Source organism: Leptinotarsa decemlineata, unplaced genomic scaffold (genome assembly GCF_025532065.1).
Source record: "Leptinotarsa decemlineata unplaced genomic scaffold, Ldec_3_MD MMD2_tig00026282_RagTag_RagTag, whole genome shotgun sequence".
Classification (NCBI taxonomy): domain Eukaryota; kingdom Metazoa; phylum Arthropoda; class Insecta; order Coleoptera; family Chrysomelidae; genus Leptinotarsa; species Leptinotarsa decemlineata.
In genome coordinates, this window is record NW_027412668.1 from 6,811,971 (window position 1) to 6,832,448 (window position 20,478).

The 20,478-nt window shown below is 35.0% G+C and overlaps 1 protein-coding gene and 1 long non-coding RNA gene across 3 annotated transcripts in view; both read left to right on the forward strand.

Moving 5' to 3' along the window:
* Positions 1 to 20,478, forward strand: part of LOC111506736 (uncharacterized) — a 465,508-nt gene that overhangs the window by 153,230 nt on the left and 291,800 nt on the right. The gene's annotated exons all lie outside the window — the stretch shown is intronic.
* On the forward strand, positions 43 to 5,136 carry LOC141484639 (uncharacterized). 2 transcript variants are annotated; one of them, XR_012466718.1, is made up of 2 exons: positions 43 to 4,739; positions 4,799 to 5,136. It is a non-coding gene; the product is annotated as an uncharacterized lncRNA (long non-coding RNA). The 2 variants fall into 2 exon arrangements; XR_012466717.1 differs by having other exon boundaries at positions 43 to 4,335.

Sequence of the window (20,478 nt, forward strand, 5' to 3'; positions counted from 1 at the left end):
TTAGAATCGAATTTGGCTTTATTGAAATATTTTAAACAAAAATTCAACTTTCATAAAAATGTTGATAAAAACAAAAAAAGAAATTTAATTTGGCAAGATTTAGAATCATGTTTCAATAGTCGTGTAAGGACTGGTGCAATCATTAATTTGAAAATTAAGGATCCTACGGAGTTCTTCGATAAAGCATACAGATCTTTTATATGTAAAGTTAGGAAAGAATTGAAAAAAACTTTATTGAAAGTTAACGTTATATTTTTAGCGAATTTCATGAAGCCTCAAACCGGTGAAACTGACATCAAACATTTTCAAACGAAAAACAGAATTCTCGATTCGAATACAGATTTGAAATTATTTTACGATGAGCATATCAAACATAATATTTTGACAAAACTTGAAGAATTTCAAGAAAAAGACAGCGGTTGGAGCCTTTATGAAATTTTACAATTGAAGGTGAACCTTAATAACTATACACCGATAAATGTAGGTATTTCCACATATATTGAAGTACCTAAATTCATTCAAAATAAAAAGGCTGTCCTTAACATTCAAAATAATGATCCGTACTGTTTTCTTTGGTCTATTGTGGCAGCTCTTCATCCATGTGCAACTAATGTCTGTAAAAAATCATCATATCCACATTTTTCTAATATATTGAAATATGAAGGGATTGAATTTCCACTTAAAATTAAAGATATAACAAAATTTGAGAAAATGAATAATATGTCAATAAACGTTTTCGGTATTGAAAAAAAGGAAATCGTTCCTATCCGTTTGAGTAATCTTGAATTTTTAACAACAATTAATTTATTAATACTTCAAACCGAACATGATTTCGATGATGTTGATTCATGTGATGAAGAGGAATTGATGGACTTAGATGAAAATGTGAATAATTTCAAAACTATTTATCATTTTGCTCTAATAAAAGACATGTCGCGGTTGTTGTGTGGACAAAGTGGTGACATAAATCACAAAAAGTTTTATTGTACCAAATGTCTCAACCATTTCTATTCACAGGAAGTATTGAACACCCATATATTTACCTGTAGAAAAATGAATAAAACCAAAATAACTCTACCATCTGAAAAAGAAAAATTTTTATCTTTCACAGACTTCAAAAATAAAGAACCCGTACCGTTTGTGATTTATTCAGACATTGAAAGCATTTTGGAAAAATATGAGGATGTGAAACCTAGTAAGAAAATTCGAAAATTTCAAAAACATATTCCATGTAGTGTAGCATTTTACTTATTGTGTACTTTCAACAATTCAAAATCAAAATTCGAATTATATACTGGTAAAGATTGTATCAGCTGGTTCGTCAAACGTTTACAACAGCTAGTTTTCGAATTAAATTCAGTATTTTCCAATGTGGTTCCAATGATTCCGCTATCACCTCAACAAAAACACGATTTCGATTCAGCCACTAACTGTCATATTTGTCTAAAACCATTCACAGAGGATCAGATCAAGGTTAAGGACCACTGTCATATATCTGGAAAATTTCGGGGTGCAGCCCATTCCACCCCTTGCAACATTAACTATCAGAATGATAATATGATACCTGTTGTTTTTCATAATTTATCTGGTTACGATAGCCATTTCATTATTAGAGCTTTAGCGAAAGAGATTTCTGGTGCTGTCAGATTGTTACCAGTAAATAAAGAAAAATATATATCATTTAGTAAACAAATTGACAATACAAGTATAACATACCGATTCCTAGACTCTTTTCGTTTCATGGCAAGTAGTCTAGATAAATTGAGTTCATATTTAAATCATTCAGAAAAGTTAATCACAAAAAGTTTCTGTAAAAATCAAGAGGAATTCAAACTTTTATCTAAGAAAGGTATATTTCCATATGATTATTTTGATAGTTGGGATAAAATGAACATTGACAAATTACCACCGATCGAATGCTTTTTCAATAAATTGAGAAAGTGTGGTGTAACAGAAGATGAGTATTCACACGCTGTTAAAGTATGGGATACTTTTGAAATTCAAAATTTACAACAATATATGGAGTTATATTTGAAAACAGATGTATTACTTTTGGCTGACGTTTTCGAAAACTTTCGAAAAGTATGTATGAAAACATACGATTTGGAATGTTTGAAATATTACACTGCACCAGGTCTAGCTTATGCAAGTTGTTTAAAAATTTCAAAGGTTACTTTGGAATTATTAGATGATGTAGATAAGCTAATGTTTATTGAAAGGGGTATAAGAGGAGGAATATCTCAATGTAGCAATAGATATGGTAAAGCTAATAATATTTACATGAAAAACGAGTATAACCCTGATCAACCCTCATCATATCTCATGTACTACGATGTTAATAACTTGTATGGTACAGCATTATCAGAATATTTACCTGTAGGTGATTTTGAATGGAAAAATAATACTGATTTCTATTCTGAAGATATATTTAATACACCTAATGATTCTGAATATGGTTACATATTAGAAGTTGACTTAGATTATCCTGTAGAACTTCAAAATGTTCATAAAGATCTTCCATTATGTCCTCAAAAAATGATTCCACCCATATCATCATCAAAAAATCCAAAATTGTTAACAACACTTTTCGATAAGAAAAATTATGTTATCCATTATAGAAATTTGAAACAGGCAGTCAGTTTAGGTCTCAAAATCAGCAGAGTTCATAAAATTTTGAAATTTAAACAAATACCATGGTTAAAAACTTATATTGATTTGAATACGATGTTAAGACAAAACAGTAAAAATGAATTTGAGAAAAATTTTTATAAGCTAATGAACAATAGTGTCTTTGGGAAAACAATAGAAAACTGTCGTAAATATAAAGATATTAAATTATGTACTAAGTGGGAGGGTAGATACGGAGCAAAAAGTTACATATCTAAACCGAATTTTCATAGTTTGACCATTTTTGATGATGATATGGTAATCATTGAGATGAAAAGAGTCAATATAAAACTGAATAAACCCATTTATGTGGGTTTCAGTGTTTTGGAAATTTCAAAAACTATTTTATATGACTTTCATTATAATTATATCAAACCTAAATTCAATGAAAATGCGAAATTGTTGTATACAGATACTGATTCATTGATTTACCACTTTTTCACCGATGACATTTATGCACATATCAAAGAGGACATATATAAATTTGATACATCAGACTATGCTGTAGATAACCAATTCGGAATTCCATTGGTAAATAAAAAAGTTTTAGGTTTGATGAAAGACGAAAACAATGGAAAAATTATGAAAGAGTTCATTGGTTTGAAGTCGAAAATGTATGCGATAAAAGTAGAACATGGAGAGAATGACGGGGAAAATTTGATAATTAAAAAAGATAAAGGTGTCACCAGAGCCTCTCTCAAAACAATAAATTTTCAAAATTACTACGATTGTCTATTCAGAAATGAACATTTTGAAGTAACGGAAAATCTGATTCGTAGTAAAAAACATGAGGTATATACAATAAATCAAAGAAAAGTTGCATTAACTCCTTTCGATGACAAACGAATTGTAAATTATTTATCAAGTGATACATTGCCTTGGGGTTTCAAAATTTAATCCACACTTGTAATATTCATTTTTACAATTAATTAACTCACAACTTATATTTTAACACAATAGAAAAAACGTTTCTATCTTGAGTTCTTTTTCCGATTGATTTGTGATTTTACAGAGCATTATGAACAAAGCAATCCAGGAAAATATTATTAGTAGCACTAATGGAAACGAAATCCCTCAAGTCAATGGTCCTTCAAAGTATCGGTGTAATGACAGGAGATGTTTGAGAGTTTATGAAAGTTTTTCATCAGCCTATAACTTTTGTCCACCCTGTCATCAACGTCGGGATTCTGGGTCCTATAGACAAAGAATAAGGAATGAGAGGGATTCAAGAAGTCAGTTGAGGAGACAACAACTGACAGCATAACCATCATAACCGCTTCAAAACTGTTCATTATTCATTCAACAACCACACATGAGGAATTTAATTTTTCGACCTCCAACACACTTTCTGTTTCAGTGAAAATCAAAAGATGGATTTTAGCGATTTATTCGAGGACACTTTATTGAAAGCATGTGAAGATATGGAAAAAACTTTACTACAACTCTGTAAAGAGAAAACAGAAGAAAATATAAACCTTAAAACGAAAGAATCCATAAAAAACGTATTATTTTGCAAACTGTGTAATACTCCAAAAGACAATAAGGAAGCATCAAAAAGAAGTACAAGACAGTATTGTAAAAATTGCAAAAAGAAAACCGTTTTTGAATTATAATCGCCGAAGCATCTGAGAATTGATAAACGTTATGCAGACAATCGTGGAGTCATTCGTAAGTAACCAATAGCATCATTCACATCATTATGCCTGTACCAGTGAAATATAAGTGTACTAAATGTGGAGGAGAAACAAATTATCCGAATATATTATGTTTAGAATGTATAGTTGAACAGATTTCACGTGACGTATATGGTATAAAACATCCCTAATACAACTGTTACGTCTAGTAGTAATCGAGTTGCTTTCAAAGAAACACACACAGCGATAAAAATATGTATTTGTTGTACATTATTCTTCTACTTTCACAAATTTGCAACATCCTAACTTCAAAAGTTATTTATATCAATACACCATACAAGTTGGAAAATGGTAGCTTTTTATTAATGGAAGTACATCCAGATACGATTATTTTGAATGAATATCCAGCTTTCTACTCTGAAAAATCAATACCGTTATGTAAGATAAACCAACAATATTCCTCAAACATTTTTGTAATTATTCTTTCATTTTTTCAGATTCTACAGTAACATGTAAGGACAAAGGAAAAAAGTATAGGTGCGGATACGTTATTGGATCACACGAAAACTTTCATCCCATTGTTCCATTCAAAAGCCGATTAATGTGCGGACATCATAGCATTGAACAATTCCATAAACCATCCATAACTTACAGAGGTTTCTGGTGGACAACTGTTGAAGATTTTTATGAATATGCAAATATTAATCTCAAAAAATATTTAGCTTTACCAGAAATTTGTTATGTATACTTATTGTCATCTAAAAAAGATGAATTTTTGAAAATAACTCATACATTGTGAATACCTACTAATTAATAAACGTTAATAAATTACGTATTTCCTTTTTCACAATATTCATGTTCAATCATACATATGACCCTTAAGGTCAACTAATCTGGTTTATTATCAGTGAAACACCAAATATTCCAACGAAATGCAACAAAGTATTAAAGTTTAATTATACATCTGACCTTAATGTCAGTTAATCTGGTTTTCTATCAGTAAAATAACAAATATTTCAACAAAATGCAACGAAAATATCCTAATTAAGTGCAACAAAGTATTCATGTTTACTTATACATATGACCTTAAGGTCAGCTAATCTGGTTTATTATCAGGCAAACAAGTATTCCAATGCAACGATATCCTAATTAACTGCTACAAAGTTGTCTCAAGGTCAACTGGCGACTCATCGAACACATTGGCGTACGCCTGCTTTTACGAAACGAACACATTGGCGTACGCCTGCTTTTACGAAAAGGGGTCGCCTGATGAGGGTGCCCCGGCCCGAAAAGGGTTGCCCGAAGAGGGTCGAAGAGGGTTGCCCGAAGACCATCCACTGAGCCAAAACGGCTCTACGACACGGCTAACCTACACCTGTCGAGGCCTCTTCTTACAACACCCTCTGGTCATTGACCATCACAACCCTCTGGTCATTGACGATCTACACAAGGGTTGCTCAAGAACTCTTTGGCACACCATTGTTCTTCGACAACAAGGCCTTTTTGACACGCTTCTTCACCCCACACAACCGCACCCCTTACGCTCTCGATGGACAGCTCGATGGCATGGTTACCATTGTATCTAGAACCACGTTAGCTATACTACTCATCAACACAACATCGAGTGGTCCCAAGCTGAGATCTTGCACAGAGAGGAACATTGGTTTAGGAGAAAATTCAAGGAAGCCGCATACATGTTGTCCAACAACGTATTCAGCCAAGCCAGCGTAGAAATACGCAACATATGAAAACCCATCATCAAGCGAAAAATGGCCAACTCTCGCCAAAACGGTCATCTCCTACGGAACCAGTGAAGCGGAAAATGGAAAGCGGGGATAAGTGAAAGTACTCGAACGACCTATAAATAGTCATCTCTCGGAGGAATCAGTCCAGTCATCACCCGAAGACAATTGTAGATACTAACAATTTAAACGTCGTGAACTAACGTGACTTGACTTTTATTTTCATTTTCTTTTTTCATTTCTTTATTTTTATTCATTCAATTGTTCTATTTTCACTTGTATTTTATTTCACTATTATTTCATTTCAGGTTTATTTTGGTTAATATAATTGTTATTTTCAGCTATTCATTTTCAATTCTTCTTTTTTAGTTGTTTCAGGGATTTCAAATCATTTTATATAGTAGACAATGGAAGTCCGATACGTCACAATAACAGTGATCTGACATCACCAACTTCAAGTATAAATTCATCTATTGTGTAGAAACATTTTTCTGATAGAATCACTTTCAACTACTTTAAAAAAAATTGAGGTGGCAGTGTCTTCATGTCGCATGGCAGCATATTAAAGAGACGGATACAAACAAACATGGGAGACTTTTTATACTTTGCGTGATGGTGTTTTTGGGTGATGAGCATATGATTATTCCTAGTATGATAACTATGGACTTCCGATCTCGAATCTAGCTGTCTTCTATTTTCATGGATATAGGTCAATGTTTTTAGAATGAACAAACAGGCAACAGTTAGTATTTTAGTTTGACGAAAAATCTCTTTACAAGACGTTTTGTAATCTAGATTGTGAATTAGCCTCAGTAATGCTCTCTGTTTTATGGAAATTCTGTCCACCTCAGTTGCTGAACCCCAGACAGTAATGTTGTTGTAAATAATGAACTGAAACTTGGCAAAATGAACTGATATCAGTGCTTCAGTATCTAATTTATTCTTAACGGATTTAATGAGATAATACGATTGATTCAATTTCTTGGATATAAGCTCTATATGGTCTTGTCAGGAATCCATACCACAGACCATCTGCAAGTCTTCCTATCGAGGAGAGTATTTTTTCCCAATTTGATACCAATTTAGACGTTGCTCGGTAGGAATCAACAGCTTTCAACGCCGCTTGACTGTCCGAGAATAATTTTATCGACTTGTGTATAAGCTTGGATTCTTCCAATCTCTCTGCACACCATTCAATAGCGTAAATTTCCACTTGAAATACAGTGGTATAGGTTCCTAGGTAGGTTGATATCTCTGTCCAGGGTCTGCGACTGAAAATACCTGCACCAGAACCGGAAGGTGTTTTTGATTCATCTGTGAACCAACAACCATCCAGTCCTCTCTACTCAGGAAAAGTAAATACTTCATGAGGCTGTTGGTAGTTGACAGTTGGAGGCATAAAGTCAGAGGTCATTTCCAGAATGCTGTGACGTCCAATGTCAACCAAAAGTCTGTTGCACTCTGCATTAAATTGATTCGTGTAATTGGCAATGTGCACACGTCTATGTGCAGTCCATCTAGCCTCTCTCTTCAGAAAATGTGGAGGTGAGGTAGATCTAGAAGGATCCCCATGGCCAGTGATGGCCAAACAAGCCTGTCTTTGTAAGCCAGAGAGCTTCGCCTGGGCAGTTTTCTGTAAAGCCTTCGGTCACCAGTCAATTACACCATAACTGATCATTGGACTTGTTTGGATTTGTTTGAGACTTAAACCCCAAGTTTCAAACCTTCACGCTTGAGGAAGCTATTGTATAGCAAAACACGTGTTGCGTTTTTTGTAAAACCCTTTTATAGTGAAAATCATACAATGAACTGTATTAATTAGTAGTTAATCATAAGATTTTCATTGTTTATTTTCCGAAACCGCAATACATGTTTCGCTGTACAATTGCTCCCTCAGGTGTGTTCATACTAATTGGATTCTTCCTATATAGTACTTCATGAAATATAATAATTTCTATCATATATACTGATTGAAAATTTTACAGTCATTAAATGGACATGTTATGAACTAATTACCAATTTCCACATAAGAAAATAAACTTGATAGAGGACTCTGCTGACCCAAGCACTCCAAAATATTCAGTTCCAAACCTTGCTCTTCCGAATATAACACGTCATGCAAGGCCGTATCCAGGGGAGGATCAAGGGGGCACGGCCATCCAAAAATTATATCAAATACAACGATTGGCTTGTTTGAACATCACAGGAGGTTGCGCTAATGGCCATGTTACGATTGCGCACGACTGATGTAAACCTCGAAGTAGGAATGGGTTAATTGAGGCTAAGCCTATGGCGGGAAGCTTACTGCGCAACCTCTGCTGCAGGCAACCAGTGATGCAATTGAATCCAGATTTGTGTTTAATAAACCCTACAAAATACAAATAAAACAGAACACAGAGTCAGATGCTACAAATGCAATACGCATATATACAGACGGCTCAAAAACCAAAGGAGTCTCAGGATGTGGGATGTACTCCAGATCACCAAGCCTAAGGATTAAGTGGGAAATGGAAAAAATACCAGCGTGGTTCAAACAGAATTGGCTGGTATCTCAATCGCCATAAAAGAAATAACCAGGAAAGGAATTTCTGGCAAAAAATTAACAATCTGCACTGAAAGCAGACAAGCCTATGAGCCTTGAACAGACAATGTGTTACCTCAGGGCTAGTACTACAGTGCCACCAAGATATGGCCGAAGCCTCGGTAGAGGCTATCTTGAGGTGGATTAAAGGGCTAAGGAAAGGTGATCGCATTGCCAACTCTTTAGCCAAGGAAGCGGCTGGACTAAGAATTTTAGGACCCAGTGGCATCTACGGCCTGATGACTTCAACAATTGCAAAAATAGCCAAACGTTGCACCCATGCTCAATCCCTAAAGAGATGGGATGAAATCAAAGAATGCAATCTTGGCAGGATCACCCTGGGCGACCCTGGGACGCTGGCACTGAAGAAATATCTGGCGATGACCAGGAAAAATCCATGCTTACCAATAGGATTTCTGACTGGTCACTGTCTACTAAGAAAACACCTGCATAATATAGGGCTAGTGGACACACCTTTATGCAGGTGTCCTATGGGAGTGTCTGGAGTTATGGGTCACATGTGGCCTAAGTGCTGTGGGCCTACAGTCACCTTCCCTACTCTACACATACAGATACTATTGGAATTATAAAATCCGTTAGAAATTTTATTAAGTCTTTGGCAAAACGAACCAAGTGCTTGAAAGAGAATATTGAAAAAAACTTCCCCGAAATACAATAGAAAAACTTTACGGCAATGTGCGTACGAACTTTTAAAGACCTTGGCGACACTACCTGTTTCCACATGTACCCCTGAAAGGACTTCTCCTCTCTGAAACGCCTCAAAACTTATTTAAGAAACTCTACAAGCCAGGAACATTGCCCTTCAACATTCACTATTGTTGCTTGAAGTGTAATACACCCGTGAATGGTTTGATTTCTGTCCATAATCGATAATAGCTACCTTGTAACCATTCTGACACGAATTTGATAAAACTCAGTTCTCAAATTCCTGCCAACTCTATCACATATGCTTTCGACTTGTTGATCGACCACATAACATTTTCCACCAGATACTTCTCGGGAGATTGAACAACTTGTTGACAAGACGAATATATCTCCTCAAATCAGGATTATCCACCCCCAGCATGATATTCGCATATTCCAACCTTTCTACAGCTTAGAGCTAAGACGCCCTTAATCAAATTGGGATGAAAGAACATTAATGTCAGGACTAACAGCCAGAATGCTCAGTTCCAAATGTCAACATTATTTATTATACGTATAAACAGATTTTGCTTGATAAATTCCGCCGCAAGGAAGGTGGAGCTGGAAGATACGACTAATATAAGCTACAGCTGAAGTGTCACCCAGTTCTCTCACCAGAATAGGTGGAAGAACTAATGAGAATTGTTTTGTACGTGTATGAAGTTTGTTTGGAATGGTGTTGTCATTTCTCAAGAGAGTTTTAGGTGACGTACAAACAATTTACCCAATGAATCTTGGAGACAGAATGCGTCAACTAGAATAACAGATACGTAGTTGTTGAAATGTTATTACTAGCGGAATATTTGACTTGCATCTGAATTTTGTTTTCCTTCATTAATAATACCCTATTACATTCAGAAGTATATCCGACTATGTTGGGAGGGGATAATGCATAGTGACGAGGATATGCGGTAATATTGCTGGATCTAACATTGTTGAAAGAACCAAAGAGGAACAGCTGAACAAGTTTTTATCCAATGGTAGAGCCATTGGGGATTCTGAAGGTTTAAAATGGAGCAATACAAATATATAGAAAGTTGATTATATGAAAGTAGTACTAAATAGCAGATTGGACTGAAAATAATAACTGGAAAGTTGAAAAAGAAAGACAGGAGGTAGTACATGTCCTAGCCAGACGTACGTACAGAAATGCATGATATATTGATTTTGTTCTATGATTTGGTACTTATGATGAACTGTTTGGAACATTTGGTGTAGTAATGCGTATTACTGGAGTTTTTCTCCAACACCAAATCGTTATTTTCAACAACTCGACACGTGTTTCCATCACAAAGGGATCATCTTCAAAGAGGAAGATTAAAACTGGAACCTAACGCGAAGCTAACCCTATTTATACTATATGATATCCCATACAGGTAAACCATCCAGGTATACCACCCATACAGGTATATCAACCTAAATTAATTTTACAATTTTTCCTTATCTATCATTTCACAATATCTGTTTAACTGTTATCGCTGTATATAAAACAATTTTCAGCTATATAAAATTAATTTCACAATATTGTCTATCAAAATTTATTTTTGCGAAGTTTCCTTATGTAGTAATCAGTAAACCCAACAATATTATTTTAACAAGCTATATAGTATCCTCTTTGGTATAGGTCCGTCATCGTTATTCATAATATTATTGTGTTTACTTATTTCTACACTCTCATAGGCATCTAATTGCCTGTTGTTGTTAACTTGTTTAACTAATCTTAATGAACTGAAGTCTATGGAATGGTTTTGTTGCAAAATATGATAAGGTCTTCCATATTTCAAGTGTGCTATGTTTTCCATATATCTTACTATCTTGGTTTCTCTCCTTTCTGAAAGCCGAGATTTCGTTCATTTTTAACCTAAACTTCTTCTTCCTCATTATGTCATCTACAATACCCCTCGAAAAACCGTTAGTGGCTGCTATTTCCTGTATTGTACATCTTTCTTTTGTGAACCTAACATGAGTTAGAGGGAAAGTCAAAAGACGATGCACTAAAAAATTCAACCCAGCACGTTTGTGCTGTCCACAGTGATGTGAACTGTCACGAATATACCTGTACGTGCTTGTTTCTTTTCTAAATTTATCGTATTCTAACCCTCCATATTGAGGACTTTGTTTCAATTTTAAATAATAGATGTCCATCAATAACATTCACGTATGAATTAGAAAATGAGGGACAACTACCATTTCTTGACGTTTTGTTAATGAGAAGCCAATATGGAGGGTTAGAATACGATATATTTAGAAAAGAAACAAGCACGTACAGGTATATTCCAGACAATTCACATTACTGTGGACAGCACAAACGTGCTGGGTTGAATTTTTTAGTGCCTCGTCTTTTGACTTTCCCTCTAACACATGATAGGTTCACAAAAGAAAGACGTACAATACAGGCAATAGCAGCCACTAACGGTTTCTCGAGGGGTATTGTAGATGACATAATAAGGAAAAAGAAGTTTAGGTTAAGAATGAACGAAATCTTGACTTTCAGAAAGGATAAAAACCAAGATGGATACATCTCAGTTCCATTCCACCATTTTACAAGGAACTTTGGAAAGATTTTCAAGGAATTAGGTATGAAGGTGGTTTTTAAAACAAGTCATACACAACAGAGCCTTTTTGGAAGTCCAAAAGACAAAGTCGGGAATTTGAAAAAGTCTGGAATTTACGAAATTGAATGTAAGGACTGCGATGGAAAATATTATGGACAGACAAACAGATCTATTAAAATAAGATATTAGGAACACATATCACACTTAAAATATGGAAGACCTGAAAAATTAGCAGTCGCCCATCATATTTTGCAACAAAACCATTCCATAGACTTCAGTTCATTAAGATTAGTTAAACAAGTTAACAACAACAGGCAATTAGATGCCTATGAGAGTGTAGAAATAAGTAAACACAATAATATTATGAATAACGATGACGGACCTATACCAAAGAGCATACTATATAGCTTGTTAAAATAATATTGTTGGGTTTACTGACACTAATAATATTGTTGGGTAAGGACACTTCGCAAAAATAAATTTAGATAGGCACTATTGTAAAATTAATTTTCATATAGCTGAATATTGTTTTATATGAACATATATTGTAAAATAATAGATAAGGAAAATTGTGAAATAAATTTAGGTTGGTATACCTGTATGGCTGGTACACCTGGTTGGTTTACCTGTATGGGATATCATATAGCATATATAGGGTTAGCTTCGCGTTAGTTTCTAGTTTCAATCTTCCTCTTTGAAGATGATCACTTGGTGATCGAAACACGTGTCGAAGTGTTGAAAATAACGATTTTGTGTTGGGGAAAAAACTCCAGTAATATTCTATGATTTGGTGGCCTGAAATGAAATCGGCGTCTGATATCAACAAACTAGGTAAGGGGCAATAATGGAAAAGGCAAAAGAAAGCCATTTCACATCGAATGAGACGATCTGTGGGTGGGAATCGGAAAAAATAAAAATTTCGAGTTATTTGGAGAAATGAGCATCAAAAATGTACATGGACCATTATGTACTGGAGCCTAGTTATTCAGAAAGATTGAAAATCGAACTGATACTGAAATATACTACAATGGTAGGATATTTGAATTTCAAGTCGTTCTAGAAGATACTCACTTACCGAAAACGTATGGATTATCATTTTCTTATTTATCTTGAAGATTCCAACTGTTCAACGATCACAATCCACATATCCATCTCCAAAACTTCTGGAATAACGGAAAAAGCGTGATTAGTCAGTAATCTTCTGTAGTACTAGGTAGATAAATGAATTGAATACGATTATGAAGATCCGTTTTTGAAAGTCACACTCAGTTTCCAAGAATGAGGGGTACATTCTATCTTGGCCATCTCTTAGGTGACAAGCGAATTCATTGAACCGTCAATGACCTGAGTGACGAAGGAATATAACAGATTTTCCAACAAGAGAGACAGGAAACGAGAAGAATGACACTGGAAATCGAAACAAATAAAATTTCTTTCTTGGGAAAGAAGCCAAAATTTGAGAATAACGATTTATGGTCAGTCTTTTCCATACAAGATTTTATTATGAATAATATCCTGTTGTCATGAATAAGATAATATATTTTTGATAACATTATGATTTCATGATTGAGGTAGAGATGATAAAGCAAGGTAGAGTCCAGACAAGGAGGAAGATATATCACTACAGATGAAATGAATCATTCAAATGAATTAAATAAAATTGAAGTCGTTTTCAAATTAGTCGATAGATTGACCGACATGACAACTCAACAGTACCTAAATATTGATGGAGTTTCATCCCAACACCAAACCGTTATTTCAACACCCCGACACGTGTTTCGATCACCAAGTGATCATCTTCAAGAGGAGGTGTTGAAAATAACGGTTTGATGTTCGGATGAAACTCCAGTAATATTCATTACTACACCAAAGGTTCCAAACAGTGCACCACAAATTCATCTGTACTTTGCAATGAAAGATTGCATCGAGTATTCGAAGGCCGAAAGGAAAAAAAAACACTGTTGATTCAATAGATGTCAGCGCTTTTTCGGCACTGCTGAAAATTACGTGTTATGGACCGTAACAATCATATTGAAGAAGATTTTAGCTCAATTTGGCTTGACAACAACTTTTTTTAAAATGAGTCAAATCCTCATGTTGTCAATAAATAGTGCTGGAAGTGGTGATTTTTCAATCCAAAGGAAATATACCACAACATTCATTGAGGATTACTGACAGTCAAGAAAAGGAGTCGAATTCATGAGTCTCTTATATCAATCATATGTTGATAAAGACCCTTCCAAAGTACAAACTGGCCTGTCAGGTAATGAAATAGAATAAGCTTCCGGCTTCCTACCTTTTCTGAAGAAGGAAAAAACAAAACCATTCACTTTGGAAAGAAGTATAAAACCAGCTTCCTCAAGACTGATATTTTCTTAAACATATACTCCTTTCAATTCAAACAAGTATCATTTTCATTTGATCAACCCCTATTTGAACGTTAGTTCGACTCTAACTGCGAAATTTTCAATCTCGTTAATCCTCTGCTAGCAGAAATTCCGACTCCCAAGGGAATTGTTTGTGAAAGGGTGATAGCTAGTTATGGAAAAGTTATATTCCTATCTCTTCCAATGGATGTATCTCTCCACTTTGGAGTTTTGGAGATTCTGATCTTTGTGTTGGAAATTTTTTGATGAGTCTTAATATTTGGGGTATCACAAGGATCAAATCTAGGGCCCCTACTGTTAGAAATGTTCAAGGAAACACAAAAAAATTGTGAAAAAAATTATTATTAATTTTTCAACATAATCTCCTCACAGCTCTATATACTTTTCCAAGCGATGTTCAATAAATTCGATATCGTTTGTATAACAAGAATTGTCTTGTTCCTCAAAATAGCCATCAACTGCTGATATCACTTCTTCATCGTTGGAAAATCTTTGACCTCTGAGCCATTTTCTGAAGTTTGGGGACTGAAAATAATCTAAGGGGGCTAAATCTGGCGGAAACGTTGCATGAGGTAGCAACTCAATCTTTAATTCGTTACGTTTGGTCATTGCGATAATGTATTTGAGAGTTGGTGCATTGTCTTGATGAAACAACACTTTCTTCTTAGCCGAACGCGGCCGTTTTTGATTGATTTTTTCACTCACACGTTGCAATGAGTTCGCATGATACTCTCCGTTGATAGTTTTACCTTTGTTAAGATAGTCAATGAAAATTATCCCACGCGCATCCCAAAAAACCGATGCCATGACCTTACCTGCAGATGAAACGGCCTTCGCCTTCTTTGGAGTCGGTTCTTCCTGTTGGGGACACTGTTTCGATTGTTCTCTTATCTCGGGTGTGAAGTTATGGACCCATGTTTCATCCATGGTTGTAAAACAACGCAAGTATTCTGCTTTGTTTCTGTGAAACTTCGCTAAACACTAGATTGAAACATCTTCACGACACTGTTTTTGCCCGAGTGTGAGCAAACGCGGCACCCACCTCGCACACAGCTTGCATATGTCCAAATTTTCAGATAATATACGATGTACTACACTTTTTGAAATGACTACTCAGTCGAAGATCATTCCTTTGTGGATTTTCTTCACCGTTTTTGGAGTCGTCACTTCATTTGGTAGACTACAGCGATGGTCGTCTTGTCAGCTCGTACGGCCTCGTTTAAACTCTGCTACCCAATATTTTACTGTTGTAAATGAAAGAGCAGACTCATTCAGAGTAGAATTCAGTTCAGCATTCATATCGGTTGGGCTGAAGCCTTTCAAATAAAAGTATTTTACCACATAAAGATGACAAATCTTCACCATTTTTACAAATTCACCGAAAACGTTCGCTTTTGATGGCTGCCAAACAAATACTGAACAACGCCGCGTCTTCAAATTTGAAACATATGCTTTATAGATTGTACTTTTTGATACTGTGATATTTTTCAAACAACTACCGCCATCTATAGGTCAGGCCGGGTACTTATGAAACCACCCTCGTGACTTGTATTTTGTGATGAGGTGCATCTCTACGTTATTTACGTTAGTTGAGTTATTGAGTAGTCAAGCTTCCAGCGTATCACTAATTTTGAGTTGTTGAACAGTTTCGGATATAATTGTTTATTTCCGTAATGTTCATCAACGATATCTGGTTTCACAATCAAGCTTCTTCAGCACCTACACAAAAAACTCTATAAAAATGTTACTGAAGTGTCAATTTTCCGCCAAACACCCCTGCTCACATATTACCATCGCCAACATAATCGTTGAAATTTATGTTCTCGCACCATCTGCTTGTTACGAGTGCAAGAGCCTCGAATAACAACAAACTGAATATCTCGTGGGCATTCGTAGTGCGAACCTAATTCTAAAACGAATCGATAACTAGCAGAACGTCTGCAGTTCCACTGAAAACGCTATTAATAGTGCTTGAAAAGCACAACTCTCTATAGAAACGGAGACAGTTATTTCTCCGAAATCAACAGGGCAAGAAATCCTTTGAATTCGGGTCCTGAATGGTGACCGTATTTCAAAGAGGTCTGAAATGAGTTTAGTGATTGATGAATAAAATCTGGCGACGAGACAAACCCAGCCAGGAGTGCAAACTCGATAGAAATTTCTTGTCTGATACCGCATCCGTCACTTGAATGATTCGTTGGTGGATATTCAGGTTTTGGTTGAACTCTTGGAATATAAATGACCATTTGATCGAGACTGAGCTCAAATAAGTCATTTTCCATTCATCATCAAAGACTGTGATTTGTAGTATAAAATGAAACAACACATCAACAAAAATCACTACTAGCATCTCATAAATGATAGTAATCGACAAATGAAATTTACATGTTTCGTATGGCAGGCTAACAGAAAATGTAATAATACAAATGAAAGAAAGTTTTTGGCTTTCTACTACTCCATCTGATACAAAAAAAATGGATGAGAGAATCTTCCAAAGAAAGGAAAGAAGTAATCAATTTGAAAATAAGTAACTATATACATGGATGTGTAGATCATGCAAAGAAGTAACTTTCAGACACAAACTGAAAGAAAGTCCTTCTGAAACAGCTACTTTCATATAAACATTGAATTACACGAAAGAAAAAAATCTTTCGAAACAAATACTTCTACATGAACACTGAATTATACAGAAGATACTTTTCTCATATGGAGTAGTAGAAAGTCAAAAACTTTCTTTCCCAAAAATTAATCACTCCTAAAAATATAACCCATTCAAACAAATGAAAGGTATTCTCTTTATTCGACGCCACTCTGTAACACTATTTCGGAGGAAATATACCAAATACATTTTCAAAAAGTATTTTTTCGAAGGCAAAATACAATCACAAAAAAACATTCTTGGGAGTCTCTAAAAGCGGTGCCTGTGCGAAAGTAGCGATTTGCGTTGGATCACTGGAGGTTAAATTCATTCGGAAAAACGTTCTCAGGAAGTTTATTTCACATGAACGCCGTTCTCTAAAAGGAATAGTTCTTAAACAGTGAAGTTCGAGGTGTACGGAGTTGAACCTCAAAACGACAAGCAGCCACAGTCTGTCGCGTATTTCTGATATGTACCACTCTTGGTGTAATCAAATGTGCCAAATCATTTGAACACCTCCAGTGAAAGTATACCGGGCTATTCAAATTCGTTTCTCTACATGGGGATCTCGTAAACGATAAGAGATAGAGTGTCGGTTAAATCGTGGCAAAGTTGCGTATTTTAGAGACCTATTCAATGATGTGAGAAAAACAGGAAACAGGAAAAACAAAAAAATCTCAATTGCTTTTGGCACTTGATGTGGACTATCAGAATATGCCCATGAATCTTTTATATAGAATGTCATCTGACTTCGGCCACCCCCATCTTTGAATTTTTAAATACGAACCTGTATTTTTTGTTGTAGTTTTTGGATCGTACTGAGACTGGACTGAGAAATTAAATTAAATTTTATAGTTCGGATTGTTTGGGTAATATTTTATTATAAATGTGTGAATTATTCCTTTTTGAATTACGGATCTGGGAATTGGTTGACTGAGTTGAATAAAAACACAATAGCAACTTTCACGTCTCCCTATGTACCGTAGAGTTTTTCTAAAGTTTTTTTTCATTGTTCTGAACTTCTAATACACTGAACTTCGAATAGAAAAACCTTTTATGATTATCTGAAACATATCCACATCAAAAATATATTATATGTGTTTTAATAAGCAGAAAAAGAAATGATAGCAATAACAACATCCGAAATGAACACTTTAATTATAATGAAAATTGAAATGAAGTAGTTTATATACACAAAAAAATTAATGGCGCAATAAAGAAACTCGGTTTTTCAAATTATTTATTGCCCTTAATGAACTTATTTGCTGCATTTTTGCGAAATCATGCAAAATCCTGGATCTTGAGTCGTCCACATTTTCTCTCTCTGCCTATTTTTCAATGTCCCCCATTGAAAATAGTCCAAAATAGTAAGATCTGGTGATCTTGCATGCCATTATATTGGCCCAGTATTTGTCTCAAAATGGAAGGACTCTAATTCGAACATTTATTGCACCATTTTTTGTGTATATAAATTACTTCATTTGAATTTTCATTACGATTATATTGTTGGTTTTGGATGTTATTATTGCTATCCATTCTTTTTCTGCTCATCAAAACACATATAATATATTTTTGTTGTAGATATGTGTCAGATAATCATAAAAGGTTTTCTTATTCGAAGTTCATTGTAGAAAATGCTCAGCGCAATGGAAATATGAAAAAAAACTCTCCAAAAACTCTATGGTACATAGGTTGACGTGAAAGTTGATATTATATTTTTATTCAGCTCAGTCAACCAATTTCCAGGGCCGTAATTCAAAAGGGAAAAAGTCACCCAATTATAATCAAATATTACCGAAACATCCCGAAATATAGAATGAAATTCAATTTCTCAGTATGAAGTGAACGTCTACGATCCAAAAACTACAACAAAAATACAGGTGCGTATTTAAAAATTCAAAGATGGGGGTGGCTGAAGTCAGATGACACTCTATATAAAAGATTCATGGACATATTCTGATAGTTCACATCAAGTGCCAATAGCAATTGAGATTTTTTTATTTTTCCTGTTTCCTGTTTTTCTCACATCATTGAATAGGTCTGTAAAATACGCAACTTTGCCAATAGCAAAATGTGGACAGATTTTCAATATGTCTGCGAATAAAAAAGATTTTATTTTTTCTGTATATCTCCAGAACCAAAAGAGTTATATTCGATTTTTTTACATCATTGAATAGGTCTCTAAAATACGCAACTTTGCCACGACTCAACTGACACTCTGTCTCTTATCGTTCACGAGATCTCCATGTACAGAAACGAATTTGAATAGCCCTGTATATAAAAAAGAGACAAATCTCCAACCTTTCTTCGATGTTCCAGACTATTAAGGTTGCAAGTGATGTTCAAGTCTCCATTCAGGCAGATGGCTCTTTTCTGGATGGAATCCAGAAACTCAGGGTTTACTCAGGGGCGGAGCTTCCTTCATACATGGGAACAGTATTCCAAAGAAGGTCTGATATGAGATTTATAGAGCATTAAAGTTGCTGAGGTGTGTACAGTTTCCTGGTTCGGAACAATGTTCCAAGCTTTTCAGGAGCAGCCTTTGCAGCCATATTGATGATTGCTCAAGATGCTGAAGCCTTGAGGATACGGTGGTTTTGTTCATGGCGGAAAAATTGAAGGCTAGGCTGCCAAAGCAAAGTTCCACAGCAATGAAATGCTTCTTCTCAACAGCAGTGGAAGTGAAAGCAATGTAATTAATCTCTACGTTTCATCGACCTATCCTACGGACAGGTCGAACGGATCCACAGTCGAAACTACCTAGGTCACTAGACCTAAACAGTTTAGATTTTTCTATTGTCTCGAGCCCTTAGTGTAAATAATACCAAGTGTCTGACTTAGATTACAAGAGAACTAGATTACCTGCTGGATACCAATTTATAAAAAACACCACCAAGGTATCTGAAAGAACACACGATTCAAGGACAAGACGAGCGAAGTAGTTCATTATATCCATTTTAAACAATTGCTACAAGGAAATTATTACGTCTCAATAAATGTTCCAAGGAAACTATCAATTTCATTTTCATGAAAAACGAGAAATGAAACTTTCTATGTGTTTTACCACTTTCATTTTCAAAGAATCTTTCTGCACTTTCGTGCTAAAAGGACATTTTCAAACAATTACAATTAGTTACAAATGAAAGTGGTAAAAACTGTTTTTCTTCAATGTTTCCCAACTGCGTCTATATGGTTTGTCAACGAATATGAAAAATATTTAAAAAAGTAGAGAGCATATAAAACATTTTTTCAATGTGCTCATGATCCAAATATCTTTCAAATGGTTGAAAATTTTGAATTCGAGTAAAAGATGAAAATGCTTGAGCACAGAATGAGTAATCTTTTTGTAAAATTGCCAGTTACGTTGAAGAAATAGGAAATTTCGAAAGTCAGGACCTGAGAAAGTAACACCCTGAAGAGGGTTCAGCTTTTTCCACAGTTGTTTCAATTCATTGATCACAAGAGGTTATGTATCAAATTTGAAATGGAAAGCGTCAGAAATATACGAGGTGTATAACGGAATTTAGGAAACTATCAAATGAAATCATAAATGAAGCTTTTTTGAAGTG